Below are 26635 nucleotides of genomic sequence, written 5' to 3'. Positions count from 1 at the left end.
TGGGGATGCAGTGCAGTGAGTGCAGAGAGTGCACTGGCACCAGTGCAGAAGCACTGCAGTGAGTCCAGAGAGTGCACTGGCACCACTGGGGATGCACTGCAGTGAGTCCAGAGAGTGCAGTGGCACCACTGGGGATGCAATGCAGTGAGTCCAGAGAGTGCACTGGCACCACTGGGGAAGCACTGCAGTGAGTCCAGAGAGTGCACTGGCACCACTGGGGATGCACTGCACTGAGTCCAGAGAGTGCACTGACACCACTGGGGATGCAATGCAGTGAGTCCAGAGAGTGCAATGGAACCACTGGGATGCAGTGCAGTGAGTCCAGAGAGTGCACTGGCACTTCTGGGGATGCAGTGCAGTGAGTGCAGAGAGTGCACTGGCACAACAGGGGATGCACTGCAGTGACTCCAGAAAGTGCACTGGCACCACTGGGGATGCACTGCAATGAGTCCAGAGAGTGCACTGGCACCGCTGGTGATGCACTGCAGTGAGTCCAGAGAGTGTACTGGCACCACTGGGGATGCACCCCGGTGAGTCCAGAGAGTGCACTGGCACCACTGGGGATGCAGTGCAGTGAGTCCAGAGACTGCACTGGCACCACTGGGGTATTAGTGCACTGAGTCCAGAGAGTGCACTGCCACCAATGGGGATGCAGTGCTGTGAGTCCAGAGAGTACCCTGGCACCACTGGGGATGCAGTGAGTCCAGACAGTGCACTGGCACCACTGGGGATGCACTGCAGTGAGTCCAGAGAGTTCTCTGGCACCACTGGAGATGCAGTTTAGTGAGTCCAGAGAGTGCACCGGCTCCAATGGCGATACACTGCAGTGAGTCCAGACAGTGCACTGGCACCACTGGGGATGCAGTGCAGTGAGTCCAGAGAGTGCACTGGCACCACTGGGGATGCAGTGCAGTGAGTCCTGAGAGTGCACTGGCACCACTGGGGATGCAGTGCAGTGAGTCCTGAGAGTGCAAAGGCACCACTGGGGATGCAGTGCAGTGAGTCCAGAGAGTGCACTGGCACCACTGGGGATGCAGTGCAGTGAGTCCAGAGAGTGCACTGGCACCACTGGGGATGCACTGCAGTGAGTCCAGAGAGTGCACTGGCACCACTGGGGATGCAGTGTAGGTAGTCCAGAGAGTGCACTGGAACACTGGGGATACAGTGCAGTGAGTGCAGAGAGTGCACTGGCACCAGTGCGGAAGCACTGCAGTGAGTCCAGAGAGTGCACTAGCACCACTGGAGATGCACTGCAGTGAGTCCAGAGAGTGCAGTGGCACAACTGGGGATGCAGTGCAGTGAGTCCAGAGAGTGCACTGGCACCACTGGGGATGCACTGCAGTGAGTCCAGAGAGTGCACTGGCACCAATGGGATGCAGTGCAGTGAGTCCAGAGAGTGCACTGGCACCACTGGGGATGCAGTGCAGTGAGTCCAGAGAGTGCACTGGCACCACTGGGGATGCAGTGCAGTGACACCAGAGAGTGCACTGGCACCACTGGGGATGCACTGCAGTGAGTCCAGAGAGTGCACTGGCACCAGTGGGGATGCACTGCAGTGGGTCCAGAGAGTGCACTGGCACCACTGGGGATGGAGTGCAGTGAGTCCAGAGAGTGCACTGGCACCACTGGGGATGCAGTGCAGTGAGTCCAGAGAGTGCACTGGCACCACTGGCGATGCAGTGCAGTGAGTCCAGAGAGTGCACTGGCACCACTGGGGATGCAGTGCAGTGAGTCCAGAGAGTGCACTGGCACCACTGGGATGCAGTGCAGTGAGTCCAGAGAGTGCACTGGCACCACTGGGGATGCAGTGCAGTGAGTCCAGAGAGTGCACTGGCACCACTGGTGATGCAGTACAGTGAGTCCAGTGAGTGCACTGGCACCACTGGTGATGCACTGCAGTGAGTCCAGTGAGTGCACTGGCACCACTGGGGATGCAGTGCAGTGAGTCCAGAGAGTGCAATGGCACCACTGGGGATGCACGCCAGTGGGTCCAGAGAGTGCACTCTCTGGACTTGCCGGGGTGCATCCCCAGTGGTGCCAGTGCACTCTCTGGACTCACGGGGTTGCATTCCCAGTGGTGCCAGTGCACTCTCTGGACTCACTGCACTGCATCCCCAGTGGTGCCAATGCACTCTCTGGACTCACCCGAGTGCATCCCCAGTGGTACCAGTGCACTCTCTGGACTCACCCGAGTGCATCCCCAGTGGTGCCAGTGCACTCATCGGACTCACTGCACTCCATTCCCAGTGGTGCCACTGCAATCTGTGGTCTCACTGCACTGCATCCCCAGTGGTGCCAGTGCACTCTCTGGACTCATTGCACTGCATCCCCAGTAGTGCCAGTGCACTCTCTGGACTCACTGCAGTGCATCTCCAGTGGTGCCAGTGCACTCTCTGGACTCACCGGGGTGCATCCCCAGTGGTACCAGTGCACTCTCTGGACTCACTGCACTGCATCCCCAGTGTTGCCAGTGCACTCTCTGGACTCACTGCACTGCATCCCCAGTGGTGACAGTGCACTCTCTGGACTCACCGGGGTGCATCCCCAGTGGTGCCAGTGACCTCTCTTGACTCACTGCACTGCATCCCCAGTGGTGCCAGTGCACTCTGGACTCACCGCACTGCATCCCCAGTGATGCCAGTGCACTCTCTGGACTCACTGCACTGCATCCCCAGTGGTGCCAGAGCACTCTCTGGACTCACTGCAGTGCATCCCCAGTGCTGCCAGTGCACTCTCTGGACTCACTGCACTGCATCCCCAGTGGTGCCAGTGCACTCTCTGGACTCACTGCAGTGCATCCCCAGTGGTGCCAGTGCACTCTCTGGACTCACTGCACTGCATCCCCAGTGGTTCCAGTGCAATCTCAGGACTCACAGCAGTGCAGCTCCAGTTGGTGCCAGTGCACTCTCTGGACTCACTGCACTGCATCCCCAGTGCTGACAGTGCACTCTCTGGACTCACTGCACTGCATCCCCAGTGGTGCCAGTGTACTCTCTGGACTCAGTGGACTGCATCCCCAGTGGTGCCACTGCACTCTCTGGACTCACTGCACTACATCGCCAGTGGTGCCAGTGCACTCTCTTTACTCACTGCACTGCATCCCCAGTGTTGCCAGTGCACTCTCTGGACTCACTGCACTGCATCACCAGTGGTGCCAGTGCACTCTCTGGACTCACTGCACTGCATCCCCAGTGGTGCCAGTGCACACTCTGGACTCACTGCACTGCATCCCCAGTGGTGCCAGTGCACTCTCTGGACTCACTGCAGTGCATCCCCAGTGGTGCCAGTGCACTCTCTGGACTCACGGCAGTGCATCCCCAGTGGTGCCAGTGCACTCTCTGGACTCACTGCACTGCATCCCCAGTGGTGCCAGTGCGCACTCTGGACTCACTGCACTGCATCCCCACTGGTGCCAGTGCACTCTCTGGACTCACTGCAGTGCATCCCCAGTGGTGCCAGTGCACTCTCTGGACTCACTGCACTAAAACCCCAGTGGTGCCAGTGCACTCTCTGGACTCACTGCACTGCATCCCCAGTGGTGCCAGTGCACTCTCTGGACTCACTGCACTGCATCCCCAGTGGTGCCAGTGCACACTCTGGACTCACTGCACTGCATCCCCAGTGGTGCCAGTGCACTCTGTGGACTCACTGCAGTGCATCCCCAGTGGTGCCAGTGCACTCTCTGGACTCACGGCAGTGCATCCCCAGTGGTGCCAGTGCACTCTCTGGACTCACTGCAGTGCATCGCCAGTGGTGCCAGTGCACTCTCTGGACTCACTGCAGTGCATCCCCAGTGGTGCCAGTGCACTCTCTGGACTCACTGCACTGCATCCCCAGTGGTGCCAGTGCACTCTCTGGACTCACGGCAGTGCATCCCCAGTGGTGCCAGTGCACTCTCTGGACTCACTGCACTGCATCCCCAGTGGTGCCAGTGCACTCTCTGGACTCACTGCAGTGCATCCCCAGTGGTGCCAGTGCACTCTCTGGACTCACTGCAGTGCATCCCCAGTGGTGCCAGTGCAATCTCAGGACTCACAGCAGTGCAGCTCCAGTTGGTGCCAGTGCACTCTCTGGACTCACTGCACTGCATCCCCAGTGCTGACAGTGCACTCTCTGGACTCACTGCACTGCATCCCCAGTGGTGCAAGTGTACTCTCTGGACTCAGTGGACTGCATCTCCAGTGGTGCCACTGCACTCTCTGGACTCACTGCAGTGCATCCCCAGTGGTGCCAGTGCACTCTCTTTACTCACTGCACTGCATCCCCAGTGTTGCCAGTGCACTCTCTGCACTCACTGCACTGCATCAACAGTGGTGCCAGTGCACTCTCTGGACTCACTGCACTGCATCCCCAGTGGTGCCAGTGCACTCTCTGGACTCACTGCAGTGCATCCCCAGTGGTGCCAGTGCACTCTCTGGACTCACGGCAGTGCATCCCCAGTGGTGCCAGTGCACACTCTGGACTCACTGCACTGCATCCCCAGTGGTGCCAGTGCACTCTCTGGACTCACGGCAGTGCATCCCCAGTGGTGCCAGTGCACTCTCTGGACTCACGGCAGTGCATCCCCAGTGGTGCCAGTGCACTCTCTGGACTCACTGCACTGCATCCCCAGTGGTGCCAGTGCACTCTCTGGACTCACTGCACTGCATCCCCAGTGGTGCCAGTGCACTCTCTGGACTTGCCGGGGTGCATCCCCAGTGGAGCCAGTGCAGTCTCTGTGTTAGTGTTGGGGAGAATCGAATGGATGTTTTACTAATGTCTCTTAGGTAATGGGACCTACAGTATAATTAAGCATTGCCAAATGTACTTACATTATCAATTAATCTATGTATACTGGATACTTAGGGAGTACATTGAACAATCAAAAGAATCATTGAAGGGGAACCTTGGGAGGGAACAGGTACAACCTGACCTTGGATAAGGGCCTGGAAATGATGAAATGAGTTGAAGCAGAACCAAGAAGCGGAGGGAGCATGTGTCGAGTAAGAAAGGTGAAAAGTTTAGCGGAGAGGAAGACTCCTTACTTCATCTGCACGACCACCTGGACGACCACCAGAGTGCGCCACGCATGTGCAAAGGGGAGGGGAGCTAATTAGAATGAAAAGCGAGGCTGCTGTTGCAACCTGTAATGAATACGTATACCTGACGCAATATTGTATGTATAAATAATGGCTGGGAAGTAACGGGACTTGAAGCCAGATTTGGGCACCTGCCCCGGCTTCCAGCGCTGAATAAAGCACCTTCATATAATCACTTGGTGATTATGTGGTTGCTAGGCTAACATCTGGACTCACTGCAGTGCATCCCCAGTGGTGCCAGTGCACTCTCTGGAGTCACTGCAGTGCATCCCCAGTGGTGCCAGTGCACTCCCTGGACTCACTGCAGTGCATCCCCAGTGGTGCCAGTGCACTCTCTGGACTCACTGCATTGCATCCCCAGTGGTGCCAGTGCACTCTCTGGACTCACTGCAGTGCATACCCAGTGGTGCCAGTGCACTCTCTGGACTCACTGCAGTGCATCCCCAATAGTACCAGTGCACTCTCTGGACTCACTGCACTGCATCCCCAGTGGTACCAGTGCACTCTCTGGACTCACTGCACTGCATCCCCAGTGGTGCCAGTGCACTCTCTGGACTCACTGCACTTCATCCCCATTGGTGCCTCTGCACTCTCTGGACTCACTGCACTGCATCCCCAGTGGTGACAGTGCACTCTCTGGACTTGCCGTGGTGCATCCCCAGTGGTGCCAGTGCACTCTCTGGAGTCACCGGGGTGCATCCCCAGAGGTGCCAGTGCACTCTCTGGACTCACTGCACTACATCCCCAGTGGTGCCAGTTCACTCTCTGGACTCACTGCAGTGCATCCCCAGTGGTGCCAGTGCACTCTCTGGACTCACTGTACTGCATCCCCAGTGGTGCCTGTGAAGTCTCTGGACTCACTGCAGTGCATCCCTAGTGGTGCCAGTGCAATCTCAGGACTCACAGCAGTGCAGCTCCAGTTGGTGCCAGTGCACTCTCTGGACTCACTGCACTGCATCCCCAGTGCTGACAGTGCACTCTCTGGACTCACTGCACTGCATCCCCAGTGGTGCCAGTGTACTCTCTGGACTCAGTGGACTGCATCTCCAGTGGTGCCACTGCACTCTCTGGACTCACTGCAGTGCATCCCCAGTGGTGCCAGTGCACTCTCTTTACTCACTGCACTGCATCCCCAGTGGTGCCAGTGCACTCTCTGCACTCACTGCACTGCATCAACAGTGGTGCCAGTGCACTCTCTGGACTCACTGCACTGCATCCCCAGTGGTGCCAGTGCACACTCTGGACTCACTGCACTGCATCCCCAGTGGTGCCAGTGCACTCTCTGGACTCACTGCAGTGCATCCCCAGTGGTGCCAGTGCACTCTCTGGACTCACGGCAGTGCATCCCCAGTGGTGCCAGTGCACTCTCTTTACTCACTGCACTGCATCCCCAGTGGTGCCAGTGCACTCTCTGGACTTGCCGGGGTGCATCCCCAGTGGAGCCAGTGCAGTCTCTGTGTTAGTGTTGGGGAGAATCGAATGGATGTTTTACTAATGTCTCTTAGGTAATGGGACCTACAGTATAATTAAGCATTGCCAAATGTACTTACATTATCAATTAATCTATGTATACTGGATACTTAGGGAGTACATTGAACAATCAAAAGAATCATTGAAGGGGAACCTTGGGAGGGAACAGGTACAACCTGACCTTGGATAAGGGCCTGGAAATGATGAAATGAGTTGAAGCAGAACCAAGAAGCGGAGGGAGCATGTGTCGAGTAAGAAAGGTGAAAAGTTTAGCGGAGAGGAAGACTCCTTACTTCATCTGCACGACCACCTGGACGACCACCAGAGTGCGCCACGCATGTGCAAAGGGGAGGGGAGCTAATTAGAATGAAAAGCGAGGCTGCTGTTGCAACCTGTAATGAATATGTATACCTGACGCAATATTGTATGTATAAATAATGGCTGGGAAGTAACGGGACTTGAAGCCAGATTTGGGCACCTGCCCCGGCTTCCAGCGCTGAATAAAGCACCTTCATATAATCACTTGGTTATTATGTGGTTGCTAGGCTAACATCTGGACTCACTGCAGTGCATCCCCAGTGGTGCCAGTGCACTCTCTGGAGTCACTGCAGTGCATCCCCAGTGGTGCCAGTGCACTCCCTGGACTCACTGCAGTGCATCACCAGTGGTGCCAGTGCACTCTCTGGACTCATTGCATTGCATCCCCAGTGGTGCCAGTGCACTCTCTGGACTCACTGCAGTGCATACCCAGTGGTGCCAGTGCACTCTCTGGACTCACTGCAGTGCATCCCCAATCGTACCAGTGCACTCTCTGGACTCACTGCACTGCATCCCCAGTGGTACCAGTGCACTCTCTGGACTCACTGCACTGCATCCCCAGTGGTGCCAGTGCACTCTCTGGACTCACTGCACTTCATCCCCATTGGTGCCAGTGCACTCTCTGGACTCACTGCACTGCATCCCCAGTGGTGACAGTGCACTCTCTGGACTTGCCGTGGTGCATCCCCAGTGGTGCCAGTGCACTCTCTGGAGTCACCGGGGTGCATCCCCAGAGGTGCCAGTGCACTCTCTGGACTCACTGCACTACATCCCCAGTGGTGCCAGTTCACTCTCTGGACTCACTGAACTGAATCCCCAGTGGTGCCAGTGCACTCTCTGGACTCACTGTACTGCATCCCCAGTGGTGCCTGTGAAGTCTCTGGACTCACTGCAGTGCATCCCCAGTGGTGCCAGTGCAATCTCAGGACTCACAGCAGTGCAGCTCCAGTTGGTGCCAGTGCACTCTCTGGACTCACTGCACTGCATCCCCAGTGGTGCCAGTGCACTCTCTGGACTCACTGCACTGCATCCCCAGTGGTGCCAGTGTACTCTCTGGACTCAGTGGACTGCATCTCCAGTGGTGCCACTGCACTCTCTGGACTCACTGCAGTGCATCCCCAGTGGTGCCAGTGCACTCTCTTTACTCACTGCACTGCATCCCCAGTGTTGCCAGTGCACTCTCTGCACTCACTGCACTGCATCAACAGTGGTGCCAGTGCACTCTCTGGACTCACTGCACTGCATCCCCAGTGGTGCCAGTGCACACTCTGGACTCACTGCACTGCATCCCCAGTGGTGCCAGTGCACTCTCTGGACTCACTGCAGTGCATCCCCAGTGGTGCCAGTGCACTCTCTGGACTCACGGCAGTGTATCCCCAGTGGTGCCAGTGCACTCTCTGGACTCACTGCACTGCATCCCCAGTGGTGCCAGTGCACTCTCTGGACTCACTGCACTGCATCCCCAGTGGTGCCAGTGCACTCTCTGGACTTGCCGGGGTGCATCCCCAGTGGAGCCAGTGCAGTCTCTGTGTTAGTGTTGGGGAGAATCGAATGGATGTTTTACTAATGTCTCTTAGGTAATGGGACCTACAGTATAATTAAGCATTGCCAAATGTACTTACATTATCAATTAATCTATGTATACTGGATACTTAGGGAGTACATTGAACAATCAAAAGAATCATTGAAGGGGAACCTTGGGAGGGAACAGGTACAACCTGACCTTGGATAAGGGCCTGGAAATGATGAAATGAGTTGAAGCAGAACCAAGAAGCGGAGGGAGCATGTGTCGAGTAAGAAAGGTGAAAAGTTTAGCGGAGAGGAAGACTCCTTACTTCATCTGCACGACCACCTGGACGACCACCAGAGTGCGCCACGCATGTGCAAAGGGGAGGGGAGCTAATTAGAATGAAAAGCGAGGCTGCTGTTGCAACCTGTAATGAATATGTATACCTGACGCAATATTGTATGTATAAATAATGGCTGGGAAGTAACGGGACTTGAAGCCAGATTTGGGCACCTGCCCCGGCTTCCAGCGCTGAATAAAGCACCTTCATATAATCAATTGGTTATTATGTGGTTGCTAGGCTAACATCTGGACTCACTGCAGTGCATCCCCAGTGGTGCCAGTGCACTCTCTGGAGTCACTGCAGTGCATCCCCAGTGGTGCCAGTGCACTCCCTGGACTCACTGCAGTGCATCCCCAGTGGTGCCAGTGCACTCTCTGGACTCACTGCATTGCATCCCCAGTGGTGCCAGTGCACTCTCTGGACTCACTGCAGTGCACACCCAGTGGTGCCAGTGCACTCTCTGGACTCACAGCAGTGCATCCCCAATCGTACCAGTGCACTCTCTGGACTCACTGCACTGCATCCCCAGTGGTACCAGTGCACTCTCTGGACTCACTGCACTGCATCCCCAGTGGTGCCCGTGCACTCTCTGGACTCACTGCACTTCATCCCCATTGGTGCCAGTGCACTCTCTGGACTCACTGCACTGCATCCCCAGTGGTGACAGTGCACTCTCTGGACTTGCCGTGGTGCATCCCCAGTGGTGCCAGTGCACTCTCTGGAGTCACCGGGGTGCATCCCCAGTGGTGCCAGTTCACTCTCTGGACTCACTGAACTGAATCCCCAGTGGTGCCTGTGAAGTCTCTGGACTCACTGCAGTGCATCCCCAGTGGTGCCAGTGCAATCTCAGGACTCACAGCAGTGCAGCTCCAGTTGGTGCCAGTGCACTCTCTGGACTCACTGCACTGCATCCCCAGTGCTGACAGTGCACTCTCTGGACTCACTGCACTGCATCCCCAGTGGTGCCAGTGTACTCTCTGGACTCAGTGGACTGCATCTCCAGTGGTGCCACTGCACTCTCTGGACTCACTGCAGTGCATCCCCAGTGGTGCCAGTGCACTCTCTTTTCTCACTGCACTGCATCCCCAGTGTTGCCAGTGCACTCTCTGCACTCACTGCATTGCATCAACAGTGGTGCCAGTGCACTCTCTGGACTCACTGCACTGCATTCCCAGTGGTGCCAGTGCACACTCTGGACTCACTGCACTGCATCCCCAGTGGTGCCAGTGCACTCTCTGGACTCACTGCAGTGCATCCCCAGTGGTGCCAGTGCACTCTCTGGACTCACGGCAGTGCATCCCCAGTGGTGCCAGTGCACTCTCTGGACTCACTGCACTGCATCCCCAGTGGTGCCAGTGCACTCTCTGGACTCACTGCACTGCATCCCCAGTGGTGCCAGTGCACTCTCTGGACTTGCCGGGGTGCATCCCCAGTGGAGCCAGTGCAGTCTCTGTGTTAGTGTTGGGGAGAATCGAATGGATGTTTTTCTAATGTCTCTTAGGTAATGGGACCTACAGTATAATTAAGCATTGCCAAATGTACTTACATTATCAATTAATCTATGTATACTGGATACTTAGGGAGTACATTGAACAATCAAAAGAATCATTGAAGGGGAACCTTGGGAGGGAACAGGTACAACCTGACCTTGGATAAGGGCCTGGAAATGATGAAATGAGTTGAAGCAGAACCAAGAAGCGGAGGGAGCATGTGTCGAGTAAGAAAGGTGAAAAGTTTAGCGGAGAGGAAGACTCCTTACTTCATCTGCACGACCACCTGGACGACCACCAGAGTGCGCCACGCATGTGCAAAGGGGAGGGGAGCTAATTAGAATGAAAAGCGAGGCTGCTGTTGCAACCTGTAATGAATATGTATACCTGACGCAATATTGTATGTATAAATAATGGCTGGGAAGTAACGGGACTTGAAGCCAGATTTGGGCACCTGCCCCGGCTTCCAGCGCTGAATAAAGCACCTTCATATAATCACTTGGTTATTATGTGGTTGCTAGGCTAACATCTGGACTCACTGCAGTGCATCCCCAGTGGTGCCAGTGCACTCTCTGGAGTCACTGCAGTGCATCCCCAGTGGTGCCAGTGCACTCCCTGGACTCACTGCAGTGCATCCCCAGTGGTGCCAGTGCACTCTCTGGACTCACTGCATTGCATCCCCAGTGGTGCCAGTGCACTCTCTGGACTCACTGCAGTGCATACCCAGTGGTGCCAGTGCACTCTCTGGACTCACTGCAGTGCATCCCCAGTCGTACCAGTGCACTCTCTGGACTCACTGCACTGCATCCCCAGTGGTACCAGTGCACTCTCTGGACTCACTGCACTGCATCCCCAGTGGTGCCCGTGCACTCTCTGGACTCACTGCACTTCATCCCCATTGGTGCCAGTGCACTCTCTGGACTCACTGCACTGCATCCCCAGTGGTGACAGTGCACTCTCTGGACTTGCCGTGGTGCATCCCCAGTGGTGCCAGTGCACTCTCTGGAGTCACCGGGGTGCATCCCCAGAGGTGCCAGTGCACTCTCTGGACTCACTGCACTACATCCCCAGTGGTGCCAGTTCACTCTCTGCACTCACTGAACTGAATCCCCAGTGGTGCCAGTGCACTCTCTGGACTCACTGTACTGCATCCCCAGTGGTGCCTGTGAAGTCTCTGGACTCACTGCAGTGCATCCCCAGTGGTGCCAGTGCAATCTCAGGACTCACAGCAGTGCAGCTCCAGTTGGTGCCAGTGCACTCTCTGGACTCACTGCACTGCATCCCCAGTGCTGACAGTGCACTCTCTGGACTCACTGCACTGCATCCCCAGTGGTGCCAGTGTACTCTCTGGACTCAGTGGACTGCATCCCCAGTGGTGCCAGTGCACTCTCTGGACTCACTGCAGTGCATCCCCAGTGGTGCCAGTGCACTCTCTTTACTCACTGCACTGCATCCCCAGTGGTGCCAGTGCACTCTCTGCACTCACTGCACTGCATCCCCAGTGGTGCCAGTGCACACTCTGGACTCACTGCACTGCATCCCCAGTGGTGCCAGTGCACTCTCTGGACTCACTGCAGTGCATCCCCAGTGGTGCCAGTGCACTCTCTGGACTCACGGCAGTGCATCCCCAGTGGTGCCAGTGCACTCTCTGGACTCACTGCACTGCATCCCCAGTGGTGCCAGTGCACTCTCTGGACTCACTGCACTGCATCCCCAGTGGTGCCAGTGCACTCTCTGGACTTGCCGGGGTGCATCCCCAGTGGAGCCAGTGCAGTCTCTGTGTTAGTGTTGGGGAGAATCGAATGGATGTTTTACTAATGTCTCTTAGGTAATGGGACCTACAGTATAATTAAGCATTGCCAAATGTACTTACATTATCAATTAATCTATGTATACTGGATACTTAGGGAGTACATTGAACAATCAAAAGAATCATTGAAGGGGAACCTTGGGAGGGAACAGGTACAACCTGACCTTGGATAAGGGCCTGGAAATGATGAAATGAGTTGAAGCAGAACCAAGAAGCGGAGGGAGCATGTGTCGAGTAAGAAAGGTGAAAAGTTTAGCGGAGAGGAAGACTCCTTACTTCATCTGCACGACCACCTGGACGACCACCAGAGTGCGCCACGCATGTGCAAAGGGGAGGGGAGCTAATTAGAATGAAAAGCGAGGCTGCTGTTGCAACCTGTAATGAATATGTATACCTGACGCAATATTGTATGTATAAATAATGGCTGGGAAGTAACGGGACTTGAAGCCAGATTTGGGCACCTGCCCCGGCTTCCAGCGCTGAATAAAGCACCTTCATATAATCACTTGGTTATTATGTGGTTGCTAGGCTAACATCTGGACTCACTGCAGTGCATCCCCAGTGGTGCCAGTGCACTCTCTGGAGTCACTGCAGTGCATCCCCAGTGGTGCCAGTGCACTCCCTGGACTCACTGCAGTGCATCCCCAGTGGTACCAGTGCACTCTCTGGACTCACTGCATTGCATCCCCAGTGGTGCCAGTGCACTCTCTGGACTCACTGCAGTGCATACCCAGTGGTGCCAGTGCACTCTCTGGACTCACTGCAGTGCATCCCCAATCGTACCAGTGCACTCTCTGGACTCACTGCACTGCATCCCCAGTGGTACCAGTGCACTCTCTGGACTCACTGCACTGCATCCCCAGTGGTGCCAGTGCACTCTCTGGACTCACTGCACTTCATCCCCATTGGTGCCAGTGCACTCTCTGGACTCACTGCACTGCATCCCCAGTGGTGACAGTGCACTCTCTGGACTTGCCGTGGTGCATCCCCAGTGGTGCCAGTGCACTCTCTGGAGTCACCGGAGTGCATCCCCAGAGGTGCCAGTGCACTCTCTGGACTCACTGCACTACATCCCCAGTAGTGCCAGTTCACTCTCTGCACTCACTGCAGTGCATCCCCAGTGGTGCCAGTGCACTCTCTGGACTCACTGTACTGCATCCCCAGTGGTGCCTGTGAAGTCTCTGGACTCACTGCAGTGCATCCCCAGTGGTGCCAGTGCAATCTCAGGACTCACAGCAGTGCAGCTCCAGTTGGTGCCAGTGCACTCTCTGGACTCACTGCACTGCATCCCCAGTGGTGCCAGTGCACTCTCTGGACTCACTGCACTGCATCCCCAGTGGTGCCAGTGTACTCTCTGGACTCAGTGGACTGCATCCCCAGTGGTGCCAGTGCACTCTCTGGACTCACTGCACTGCATCCCCAGTGGTGCCAGTGTACTCTCTGGACTCACTGCACTGCATCCCCAGTGGTGCCAGTGCACTCTCTGGACTCACTGCAGTGCATTCCCTTTTGTGCCAGTGCACTCTCTGCACTCACTGCACTGCATCCCCAGTGGTGCCAGTGCACTCTCTGGACTCACTGCAGTGCATCCCCAGTGGTGCCAGTGCACTCTCTGGACTCACTGTACTGCATCCCCAGTGGTGCCTGTGAAGTCTCTGGACTCACTGCAGTGCATCCCCAGTGGTGCCAGTGCAATCTCAGGACTCACAGCAGTGCAGCTCCAGTTGGTGCCAGTGCACTCTCTGGACTCACTGCACTGCATCCCCAGTGGTACCAGTGCACTCTCTGGACTCACTGCACTGCATCCCCAGTGGTGCCCGTGCACTCTCTGGACTCACTGCACTTCATCCCCATTGGTGCCAGTGCACTCTCTGGACTCACTGCACTGCATCCCCAGTGGTGACAGTGCACTCTCTGGACTTGCCGTGGTGCATCCCCAGTGGTGCCAGTGCACTCTCTGGAGTCACCGGGGTGCATCCCCAGAGGTGCCAGTGCACTCTCTGGACTCACTGCACTACATCCCCAGTGGTGCCAGTTCACTCTCTGGACTCACTGAACTGAATCCCCAGTGGTGCCTGTGAAGTCTCTGGACTCACTGCAGTGCATCCCCAGTGGTGCCAGTGCAATCTCAGGACTCACAGCAGTGCAGCTCCAGTTGGTGCCAGTGCACTCTCTGGACTCACTGCACTGCATCCCCAGTGCTGACAGTGCACTCTCTGGACTCACTGCACTGCATCCCCAGTGGTGCCAGTGTACTCTCTGGACTCAGTGGACTGCATCTCCAGTGGTGCCACTGCACTCTCTGGACTCACTGCAGTGCATCCCCAGTGGTGCCAGTGCACTCTCTTTACTCACTGCACTGCATCCCCAGTGTTGCCAGTGCACTCTCTGCACTCACTGCATTGCATCAACAGTGGTGCCAGTGCACTCTCTGGACTCACTGCACTGCATTCCCAGTGGTGCCAGTGCACACTCTGGACTCACTGCACTGCATCCCCAGTGGTGCCAGTGCACTCTCTGGACTCACTGCAGTGCATCCCCAGTGGTGCCAGTGCACTCTCTGGACTCACAGCAGTGCATCCCCAGTGGTGCCAGTGCACTCTCTGGACTCACTGCACTGCATCCCCAGTGGTGCCAGTGCACTCTCTGGACTCACTGCACTGCATCCCCAGTGGTGCCAGTGCACTCTCTGGACTTGCCGGGGTGCATCCCCAGTGGAGCCAGTGCAGTCTCTGTGTTAGTGTTGGGGAGAATCGAATGGATGTTTTTCTAATGTCTCTTAGGTAATGGGACCTACAGTATAATTAAGCATTGCCAAATGTACTTACATTATCAATTAATCTATGTATACTGGATACTTAGGGAGTACATTGAACAATCAAAAGAATCATTGAAGGGGAACCTTGGGAGGGAACAGGTACAACCTGACCTTGGATAAGGGCCTGGAAATGATGAAATGAGTTGAAGCAGAACCAAGAAGCGGAGGGAGCATGTGTCGAGTAAGAAAGGTGAAAAGTTTAGCGGAGAGGAAGACTCCTTACTTCATCTGCACGACCACCTGGACGACCACCAGAGTGCGCCACGCATGTGCAAAGGGGAGGGGAGCTAATTAGAATGAAAAGCGAGGCTGCTGTTGCAACCTGTAATGAATATGTATACCTGACGCAATATTGTATGTATAAATAATGGCTGGGAAGTAACGGGACTTGAAGCCAGATTTGGGCACCTGCCCCGGCTTCCAGCGCTGAATAAAGCACCTTCATATAATCACTTGGTTATTATGTGGTTGCTAGGCTAACATCTGGACTCACTGCAGTGCATCCCCAGTGGTGCCAGTGCACTCTCTGGAGTCACTGCAGTGCATCCCCAGTGGTGCCAGTGCACTCCCTGGACTCACTGCAGTGCATCCCCAGTGGTGCCAGTGCACTCTCTGGACTCACTGCATTGCATCCCCAGTGGTGCCAGTGCACTCTCTGGACTCACTGCAGTGCATACCCAGTGGTGCCAGTGCACTCTCTGGACTCACTGCAGTGCATCCCCAGTCGTACCAGTGCACTCTCTGGACTCACTGCACTGCATCCCCAGTGGTACCAGTGCACTCTCTGGACTCACTGCACTGCATCCCCAGTGGTGCCCGTGCACTCTCTGGACTCACTGCACTTCATCCCCATTGGTGCCAGTGCACTCTCTGGACTCACTGCACTGCATCCCCAGTGGTGACAGTGCACTCTCTGGACTTGCCGTGGTGCATCCCCAGTGGTGCCAGTGCACTCTCTGGAGTCACCGGGGTGCATCCCCAGAGGTGCCAGTGCACTCTCTGGACTCACTGCACTACATCCCCAGTGGTGCCAGTTCACTCTCTGCACTCACTGAACTGAATCCCCAGTGGTGCCAGTGCACTCTCTGGACTCACTGTACTGCATCCCCAGTGGTGCCTGTGAAGTCTCTGGACTCACTGCAGTGCATCCCCAGTGGTGCCAGTGCAATCTCAGGACTCACAGCAGTGCAGCTCCAGTTGGTGCCAGTGCACTCTCTGGACTCACTGCACTGCATCCCCAGTGCTGACAGTGCACTCTCTGGACTCACTGCACTGCATCCCCAGTGGTGCCAGTGTACTCTCTGGACTCAGTGGACTGCATCCCCAGTGGTGCCAGTGCACTCTCTGGACTCACTGCAGTGCATCCCCAGTGGTGCCAGTGCACTCTCTTTACTCACTGCACTGCATCCCCAGTGGTGCCAGTGCACTCTCTGCACTCACTGCACTGCATCCCCAGTGGTGCCAGTGCACACTCTGGACTCACTGCACTGCATCCCCAGTGGTGCCAGTGCACTCTCTGGACTCACTGCAGTGCATCCCCAGTGGTGCCAGTGCACTCTCTGGACTCACGGCAGTGCATCCCCAGTGGTGCCAGTGCACTCTCTGGACTCACTGCACTGCATCCCCAGTGGTGCCAGTGCACTCTCTGGACTCACTGCACTGCATCCCCAGTGGTGCCAGTGCACTCTCTGGACTTGCCGGGGTGCATCCCCAGTGGAGCCAGTGCAGTCTCTGTGTTAGTGTTGGGGAGAATCGAATGGATGTTTTACTAATGTCTCTTAGGTAATGGGACCTACAGTATAATTAAGCATTGCCAAATGTACTTACATTATCAATTAATCTATGTATACTGGATACTTAGGGAGTACATTGAACAATCAAAAGAATCATTGAAGGGGAACCTTGGGAGGGAACAGGTACAACCTGACCTTGGATAAGGGCCTGGAAATGATGAAATGAGTTGAAGCAGAACCAAGAAGCGGAGGGAGCATGTGTCGAGTAAGAAAGGTGAAAAGTTTAGCGGAGAGGAAGACTCCTTACTTCATCTGCACGACCACCTGGACGACCACCAGAGTGCGCCACGCATGTGCAAAGGGGAGGGGAGCTAATTAGAATGAAAAGCGAGGCTGCTGTTGCAACCTGTAATGAATATGTATACCTGACGCAATATTGTATGTATAAATAATGGCTGGGAAGTAACGGGACTTGAAGCCAGATTTGGGCACCTGCCCCGGCTTCCAGCGCTGAATAAAGCACCTTCATATAATCACTTGGTTATTATGTGGTTGCTAGGCTAACATCTGGACTCACTGCAGTGCATCCCCAGTGGTGCCAGTGCACTCTCTGGAGTCACTGCAGTGCATCCCCAGTGGTGCCAGTGCACTCCCTGGACTCACTGCAGTGCATCCCCAGTGGTACCAGTGCACTCTCTGGACTCACTGCATTGCATCCCCAGTGGTGCCAGTGCACTCTCTGGACTCACTGCAGTGCATACCCAGTGGTGCCAGTGCACTCTCTGGACTCACTGCAGTGCATCCCCAATCGTACCAGTGCACTCTCTGGACTCACTGCACTGCATCCCCAGTGGTACCAGTGCACTCTCTGGACTCACTGCACTGCATCCCCAGTGGTGCCAGTGCACTCTCTGGACTCACTGCACTTCATCCCCATTGGTGCCAGTGCACTCTCTGGACTCACTGCACTGCATCCCCAGTGGTGACAGTGCACTCTCTGGACTTGCCGTGGTGCATCCCCAGTGGTGCCAGTGCACTCTCTGGAGTCACCGGAGTGCATCCCCAGAGGTGCCAGTGCACTCTCTGGACTCACTGCACTACATCCCCAGTAGTGCCAGTTCACTCTCTGCACTCACTGCAGTGCATCCCCAGTGGTGCCAGTGCACTCTCTGGACTCACTGTACTGCATCCCCAGTGGTGCCTGTGAAGTCTCTGGACTCACTGCAGTGCATCCCCAGTGGTGCCAGTGCAATCTCAGGACTCACAGCAGTGCAGCTCCAGTTGGTGCCAGTGCACTCTCTGGACTCACTGCACTGCATCCCCAGTGGTGCCAGTGCACTCTCTGGACTCACTGCACTGCATCCCCAGTGGTGCCAGTGTACTCTCTGGACTCAGTGGACTGCATCCCCAGTGGTGCCAGTGCACTCTCTGGACTCACTGCACTGCATCCCCAGTGGTGCCAGTGTACTCTCTGGACTCACTGCACTGCATCCCCAGTGGTGCCAGTGCACTCTCTGGACTCACTGCAGTGCATTCCCTTTTGTGCCAGTGCACTCTCTGCACTCACTGCACTGCATCCCCAGTGGTGCCAGTGCACTCTCTGGACTCACTGCAGTGCATCCCCAGTGGTGCCAGTGCACTCTCTGGACTCACTGTACTGCATCCCCAGTGGTGCCTGTGAAGTCTCTGGACTCACTGCAGTGCATCCCCAGTGGTGCCAGTGCAATCTCAGGACTCACAGCAGTGCAGCTCCAGTTGGTGCCAGTGCACTCTCTGGACTCACTGCACTGCATCCCCAGTGGTGCCAGTGCACTCTCTGGACTCACTGCACTGCATCCCCAGTGGTGCCAGTGTACTCTCTGGACTCAGTGGACTGCATCCCCAGTGGTGCCACTGCACTCTCTGGACTCACTGCACTGCATCCCCAGTGGTGCCAGTGCACTCTCTGGACTCACTGCACTGCATCCCCAGTGGTGCCAGTGCACTCTCTGGACTCACTGCAGTGCATTCCCTTTTGTGCCAGTGCACTCTCTGCACTCACTGCACTGCATCCCCAGTGGTGCCTGTGAAGTCTCTGGTCTCACTGCACTGCATCCCCAGTGGTGTCAGTGCACTCTCTGGACTCACTGCACTGCATCCCCATTGCTGACAGTGCCCTCTCTGGACTCAGTGCACTGCATCCCCAGTGGTGCCAGTGCACTCTCTGGACTCACTGCACTGCATCCCCAGTGGTGCCTGTGAAGTCTCTGGTCTCACTGCACTGCATCCCCAGTGGTGTCAGTGCACTCTCTGGACTCACTGCACTGCATCCCCATTGCTGACAGTGCCCTCTCTGGACTCAGTGCACTGCATCCCCAGTGGTGCCAGTGCACTCTCTGGACTCACTGTATTGCATCCCCAGTGGTGCCAGTTGACTCTCTGGACTCACTGCACTGCTCCAGCCGCGGCATCCGCTCCAGCCGCCGCAGTCGCTCCAGCCGCGGCAGCCGCTCCAGCCGCGGCAGCCGCGGCAGCCGCTCCAGCCGCGGCAGCCGCTAAAGCCGCTACCGAGTGGAGCGGCTGCCGCGGCTGGAGCGCCTGCCGCGGTTGGAGCGGCTGCCGCGGCTGGAGCGGCTGGAGCGTCTGCCGCGTATGCCGCGGATGGAGCGGCTGCCGCGGCTGGAGTGGCTACCGCGGCTGGAGCGGTTGCCGCGGCTCGAGCAGTACAGTGAGTCCAGAGAGTGCACTGTCACCTTTGGGGATGCACTGCATTGTCTGCAGAGAGTGCCCTGGCACCACTGGGGATGCACTGCAGTGAGTCCAGAGAGTGCAGTGGCACCACTGGGGATGGACTGCAGTGAGTCCAGAGAGTGCACTGGCACCACTGGGGAGGCAGTGCAGTGAGTCCAGAGAGTGCACTGGCTCCTTGGGGATGCAGTGCAGTGAGTCCAGAGAGTGCACTGGCACCACTGGGATGCAGTGCAGTGAGTCCAGAGAGTGCAATGGCGCCACTGGGGATGCACTGCAGTGAGTCCAGAGAGTGCACTGGCACCACTGGGATGCAGTGCAGTTAGTCCAGAGAGTGCACTGGCACCAGTGGGGATGCACTGCAGTGAGTCCAGAGAGTGCACTGGCACCACTGGGATGCAGTGCACTGAGTCCACAGAGTGCAATGGCGCCACTGGGGATGCACTGCAGTGAGTCCAGAGAGTGCACTGGCAGCACTGGGGATGCACTGCAGTGAGTCCAGAGAGTGCAGTGGCACCACTGGGGATGCAGTGCAGTGAGTCCAGAGAGTGCACTGGCACCATGGGGATGCAGTGCAGTGAGTCCAGAGAGCCACTGGCACTTTTGGGGATGCACTGCAGTGAGTCCAGAGAGTGAACTGGCACCACTGGGGATGCAGTGCACTGAGTCCAGAGACGGCACTGTCAGCAATGGGGATGCAGTGCAGTGAGTCCAGAGAGTGCACTGGCACTACTGGGGATCTCACTGCAGTGAGAATGTATCTGAATCCCTGGTGGTGCCAGTGCACTCTGTGGACTCACTGCACTGCTCCAACCGCGGCATCCGCTCCAGCCGCCTCAGCCGCTCCAGCCGCGGTAGCCCCTCCAGCCGCGGCAGACGCTCTAGACGCTCCAGCCGCCGCAGCCGCTCCAGCCGCGGCAGCCGCTCCAGCCGCGGCAGCCGCGAAAGCCGCTACCGAGTGGAGCGGCTGCCGCGGCTGGAGAGGCTGGAGCGGCTGCCGCGTATGCCGCGGATGGAGCGGTTGCCGAGGCTGGAGGGGCTAACGCGGCTGGAGCGGCTGCCGCGGCTCGAACAGTACAGTGAAGCCAGAGAGTGCACTGTCACCTTTGGGGATGCACTGCATTGTCTGCAGAGAGTGCCCTGGCACCACTGGGGATGCACTGCAGTGAGTCCAGACAGTGCACTGGCACCACTGGGGATGCAGTGCAGTGAGTCCAGAGAGGGCACTGTCAGCAATGGGGATGCAGTGCAGTGAGACCAGAGAGTGCACTGGCAGCACTGGGGATGCAGTGCAATGAGTCCAGAGAGTTCTCTGGCACCACTGGGGATGCAGTGCAGTGAGTCCAGAGAATTCAAAGGCACCACTGGGGATTCAGTTCAGTGAGTCCAGAGAGTGAACTGGCACCACTGGGGATTTAGTGCAGTGAGTCCAGAGAGTGCACTGGCACCACCGGGGATTCACTGCAAGGCATCCAGAGAGTGCACTGGCACCACAGGGAATGCACTGCAGTGAGTACAGAGAGTGCACTGGCACAACTTGGACTGCACGGCGGTGAGTACAGAGAGAGCACTGGCACCACTGGGGATGCAGTGCAGTGAGAGCACACAGTGCACTGGCTCCACTGGGGATGCAGCACAGTGAGTCCAGAGAGTGCACTGTCACCACTGGGGATGCAGCGCAGTAACTACAGAGAGTGCACTGGCACCAGTGGGGATGCACTGCAGTGGGTCCAGAGAGTGCACTGGCACCACTGGTGATGCACTGCAGTGAGTCCAGAGAGTTCACTGGCACCATAGGGGATGCACTGCAGTGAGTCCAGAGAGTGCACTGGCACCAGTGGGCATGCAGTGCAGTGAGTCCAGAGAGTGCACTGGCACCAATAGGGATGCAGTTCAATGAGTCCAGAGAGTGAACTGGCACCACTGGGGATGCAGTGCAGTGAGTCCAGAGAGTGCACTGGCACCATCGGGGATTCACTGCAGTGAGTCCAGAGAGTGCACTGACACCACTGGGGATGCACTGCAGTGAGTACAGAGAGTGCACTGGCACCTCACGGGCTGCACTGCAGTGAGTCCTCAGAGTGCAGTGGCACCACTGGGGATGCAGTGCAATGAGTCCAGAGAGTGCACTGGCACCACTGGGGATGCACTGCAGTGAGTCCAGAGAGTGCACTGGCACCACTGGGGATGCACTGAAGTGAGTCCAGAGAGTGCACTGGCACCACAGGGGATGCACTGCAGTGAGTTCAGAGAGTGCACTGGCACCACTGGGGATGCAGTGCAGTAAGTCCAGAGAGTGCACTGGCACCACAGGGGATGCAGTGCAGTGATTCCAGAGAGTGCACTGGCACCACTGGGGATGCAGTGCAGTGACTCCAGAGAGTGCACTGGCAGCAGTGGGGATGCAGTGCAGTGACTCCAGAGAGTGCACTGGCACCACTGGGGATGCAGTGCAGTGACTCCAGAGAGTGCACTGGCACCACTGGGGATGGACTGCAGTGAGTCCAGAGAGTGCACTGGCACCACTAGGGATGCAGTGCAGTGACTGCAGAAAGTGCACTGGCACTACTGGGGATGCAGTGCAGTGAGTCCAGAGAGTGCACTGGCACCAGTGGGGATGCAGTGTAGTGAGTCCAGAGAGTGCACTGGCACCAGTGGGGTTGCAGTGCAGTGACTCCAGAGAGTGCACTGGTACCAGTGGGGATGCAGTGCAGTGACTCCAGAGAGTGCACTGGCAGCAGTGGGGCTGCAGTGCAGTGAGTCCAGAGAGTGCATTGGCACCAGTGGGGATGCAAAGCAGTGACTCCAGAGAGTGCACTGGCACCACTGGGGATGCAGTGCAGTGAGTCCAGAGAGTGCACTGGCACCACTGGTGATGCAGTGCAGTGAGTCCAGAGAGTGCACTGGCACCACTGGGGATGCAATGCAGTGAGTCCAGAGAGTGCTCTGGCTCCACTGGGGATGCAGTGCAGTGAGTACAGAGAGTGCACTGGCACCACTGGGGATGCAGTGCAGTGAGTACAGAGAGTGCAATGGCAGCACAGGGGATGCAGTGCAGTGATTCCAGAGAGTGCACTGGCACCACTGGTGATGCAGTGCAGTGAGTCCAGAGAGTGCATTGGTACCACTGGGAATGCACTGCAGTGAGTCCAGAGAGTGCACTGGCACCACTGGGGATGCAGTGCAATGAGTCCAGAGAGTGCACTGGCACCACTGGGGATGCACTGCAGTGAGTCCAGAGAGTGCACTGGCACCACTGGGGATGCACTGAAGTGAGTCCAGAGAGTGCACTGGCACCACAGGGGATGCACTGCAGTGAGTCCAGAGAGTGCACTGGCACCACTGGGGATTCAGTGCAGTAAGTCCAGAGAGTGCACTGGCACCACAGGGGATGCAGTGCAGTGATTCCAGAGAGTGCACTGGCACCACTGGGGATGCAGTGCAGTGACTCCAGAGAGTGCACTGGCAGCAGTGGGGATGCAGTGCAGTGAGTCCAGAGAGTGCACTGGCACCACTGAGGATGCAGTGCAGTGACTCCAGAGAGTGCACTGGCACCACTGGGGATGCAGTGCAGTGAGTCCAGAGAGTGCACTGGCACCACTAGGGATGCAGTGCAGTGACTGCAGAAAGTGCACTGGCACTACTGGGGATGCAGTGCAGTGAGTCCAGAGAGTGCACTGGCACCAGTGGGGATGCAGTGCAGTGAGTCCAGAGAGTGCACTGGCACCACTGGGGATGCACTGCAGTGACTCCAGAGACTGCACTGGCACCAGTGGGGATGCAGTGTAGTGAGTCCAGAGAGTGCACTGGCACCAGTGGGGTTGCAGTTCAGTGAGTCCAGAGAGTGCACTGGCACCACTGGGGATGCAGTGCAGTGAGTCCAGAGAGTGCACTGGCACCACTGGGGATGCAGTGCAGTGAGTCCTGAGAGTGCACTGGCACCAGTGGGGATGCAGTGTAGTGAGTCCAGAGAGTGCACTGGCACCAGTGGGGTTGCAGTGCAGTGAGTCCAGAGAGTGCACTGGCACCAGTGGGGATGCAGTGCAGTGAGTCCAGAGAGTGCACTGGCACCAGTGGGGATGCAGTGCAGTCAGTCCAGAGAGTGCACTGGCACCAGTGGGGATGCAGTGCAGTGAGTCCAGAGAGTGCATTGGCACCAGTGGGGATGTAGTGCAGTGAGTCCAGAGAGTGCACTGGCACCACTGGGGATGCAGTGCAGTGAGTCCAGAGACTGCACTGGCACCACTGGGGATGCAGTGCAGTGAGTCCTGAGAGTGCACTGGCACCAGTGGGGATGCAGTGCAGTGACTCCATAGAGTGCACTGGCACCAGTGGGAATGCAGTGCAGTGACTCCAGAGAGTGCACTGGTACCAGTGGGGATGCAGTGCAGTGAGTCCAGAGAGTGCACTGGCACCACTTCGGATCAGTGCAGTGACTCTAGAGAGTGCACTGGCACCAGTGGGGTTGGAGTGTAGTGACTCTAGAGAGTGCACTGGCACCAGTGGGGATGCAGTGCAGTGAGTCCAGAGAGTGCACTGGCACCACTAGGGAGGCAGTGCAGTGACTGCAGAAAGTGCACTGGCACTACTGGGGATGCAGTGCAGTGAGTCCACAGAGTGCACTGGCACCAGTGGGGATGCAGTGCAGTGAGTCCAGGCAGTTCACTGGCACCAGTGGGAATGCAGTGCAGTGACTCCAGAGAGTGCACTGGCACCAGTGGGAATGCAGTGCAGTGAGTCCAGAGAGTGCACTGGCACCAGTGGGGATGCAGTGCAGTGTCTCCAGAGAGTGTACTGGCGCCACTGGGGATGCAGTGCAGTGACTCCAGAGAGTGCACTGGCACCAGTGGGCATGCAGTGCAGTGAGTCCAGAGAGTCGACTGGCACCAGTGGGGTGCAGTGCAAGTGAGTCCAGAGAGTGCACTGGCACCAGTGGGGATGCAGTGTAGTGAGTCCAGAGAGTGCACTGGCACCAGTGGGGTTGCAGTGCAGTGAGTCCAGAGAGTGCACTGGCTCCAGTGGGTATGCAGTGCAGTGAGTGCAGAGAGTGCACTGGCACCAGTGGGGATGCAGTGCAGTGAGTCCAGAGAGTGCACTGGCACCAGTGGGGATGCAGTGCAGTGAGTCCAGAGAGTGCACTGGCACCACTGGGGATGCAATGCAGTGAGTCCAGAGAGTGCTCTGGCTCCACTGGGGATGCAGTGCAGTGAGTCCAGAGAGTGCACTGGCACCACTGGGTATGCAGTGCAGTGAGTACAGAGAGTGCAATGGCAGCACAGGGGATGCACTGCAGTGATTCCAGAGAGAGCACTGGCACCACTGGTGATGCAGTGCAGTGAGTCCAGAGAGTGCATTGGTACCACTGGGAATGCACTGCAGTGAGTCCAGAGAGTGCACTGGCACCAATGGGGATGCACTGAAGTGAGTCCAGAGAGTGCACTGGCACCACAGGGGATGCACTGCAGTGAGTCCAGAGAGTGCACTGGCACCACTGGGGATGCAGTGCAGTAAGTCCAGAGAGTGCACTGGCACCACAGGGGATGCAGTGCAGTGATTCCAGAGAGTGCACTGGCAGCAGTGGGGATGCAGTGCAGTGAGTCCAGAGAGTGCACTGGCACCACTGGGGATGCAGTGCAGTGACTCCAGAGAGTGCACTGGCAGCAGTGGGGATGCAGTGCAGTGAGTCCAGAGAGTGCACTGGCACCACTGGGGATGCAGTGCAGTGACTCCAGAGAGTGCACTGGCACCACTGGGGATGCAGTGCAGTGAGTCCAGAGAGTGCACTGGCACCACTAGGGATGCAGTGCAGTGACTCCAGAAAGTGCACTGGCACTACTGGGGATGCAGTGCAGTGAGTCCAGAGAGTGCATGGCACCAGTGGGGATGCAGTGCAGTGAGTCCAGAGAGTGCACTGGCACCACTGGGGATGCACTGCAGTGACTCCAGAGACTGCACTGGCACCAGTGGGGATGCAGTGTAGTGAGTCCAGAGAGTGCACTGGCACCAGTGGGGTTGCAGTGCAGTGAGTCCAGAGAGTGCACTGGCACCAGTGGGGATGCACTGCAGTGAGTCCAGAGAGTGCACTGGCACCACTGGGGATGCAGTGCAGTGAGTCCTGAGAGTGCACTGGCACCAGTGGGGATGCAGTGTAGTGAGTCCAGAGAGTGCACTGGCACCAGTGGGGTTGCAGTGCAGTGAGTCCAGAGAGTGCACTGGCACCAGTGGGGATGCAGTGCAGTGAGTCCAGAGAGTGCACTGGCACCACTGGGGATGCAGTGCAGTCAGTCCAGAGAGTGCACTGGCACCAGTGGGGATGCACTGCAGTGAGTCCAGAGAGTGCATTGGCACCAGTGGGGATGTAGTGCAGTGAGTCCAGAGAGTGCACTGGCACCACTGGGGATGCAGTGCAGTGAGTCCTGAGAGTGCACTGGCACCAGTGGGGATGCAGTGCAGTGACTCCATAGAGTGCACTGGCACCAGTGGGGATGCAGTGCAGTGACTCCAGAGAGTGCACTGGTACCAGTGGGGATGCAGTGCAGTGAGTCCAGAGAGTGCACTGGCACCACTTCGGATCAGTGCAGTGACTCTAGAGAGTGCACTGGCACCAGTGGGGTTGGAGTGTAGTGCTTCTAGAGAGTGCACTGGCACCAGTGGGGATGCAGTGCAGTGAGTCCAGAGAGTGCACTGGCACCACTAGGGAGGCAGTGCAGTGACTGCAGAAAGTGCACTGGCACTACTGGGGATGCAGTGCAGTGAGTCCACAGAGTGCACTGGCACCAGTGGGGATGCAGTGCAGTGAGTCCAGGCAGTTCACTGGCACCAGTGGGGATGCAGTGCAGTGACTCCAGAGAGTGCACTGGCACCAGTGGGAATGCAGTGCAGTGAGTCCAGAGAGTGCACTGGCACCAGTGGGGATGCAGTGCAGTGTCTCCAGAGAGTGTACTGGCGCCACTGGGGATGCAGTGCAGTGACTCCAGAGTGCACTGGCACCAGTGGGGATGCAGTGCAGTGAGTCCAGAGAGTCGACTGGCACCAGTGGGGTGCAGTGCAGTGAGTCCAGAGAGTGCACTGGCACCAGTGGGGATGCAGTGTAGTGAGTCCAGAGAGTGCACTGGCAGCAGTGGGGTTGCAGTGCAGTGAGTCCAGAGAGTGCACTGGCACCACTAGGGATGCAGTGAAGTGACTCCAGAAAGTGCACTGGCACTACTGGGGATGCAGTGCAGTGAGTCCAGAGAGTGCACTGGCACCAGTGGGGATGCAGTGCAGTGAGTCCAGAGAGTGCACTGGCACCACTGGGGATGCACTGCAGTGACTCCAGAGACTGCACTGTCACCAGTGGGG

Source organism: Anser brachyrhynchus (assembly GCF_964034855.1).
Source record: "Anser brachyrhynchus genome assembly, chromosome: 22".
NCBI classification, from domain to species: domain Eukaryota; kingdom Metazoa; phylum Chordata; class Aves; order Anseriformes; family Anatidae; genus Anser; species Anser brachyrhynchus.
Note: the sequence above shows the minus strand (reverse complement) of the source record.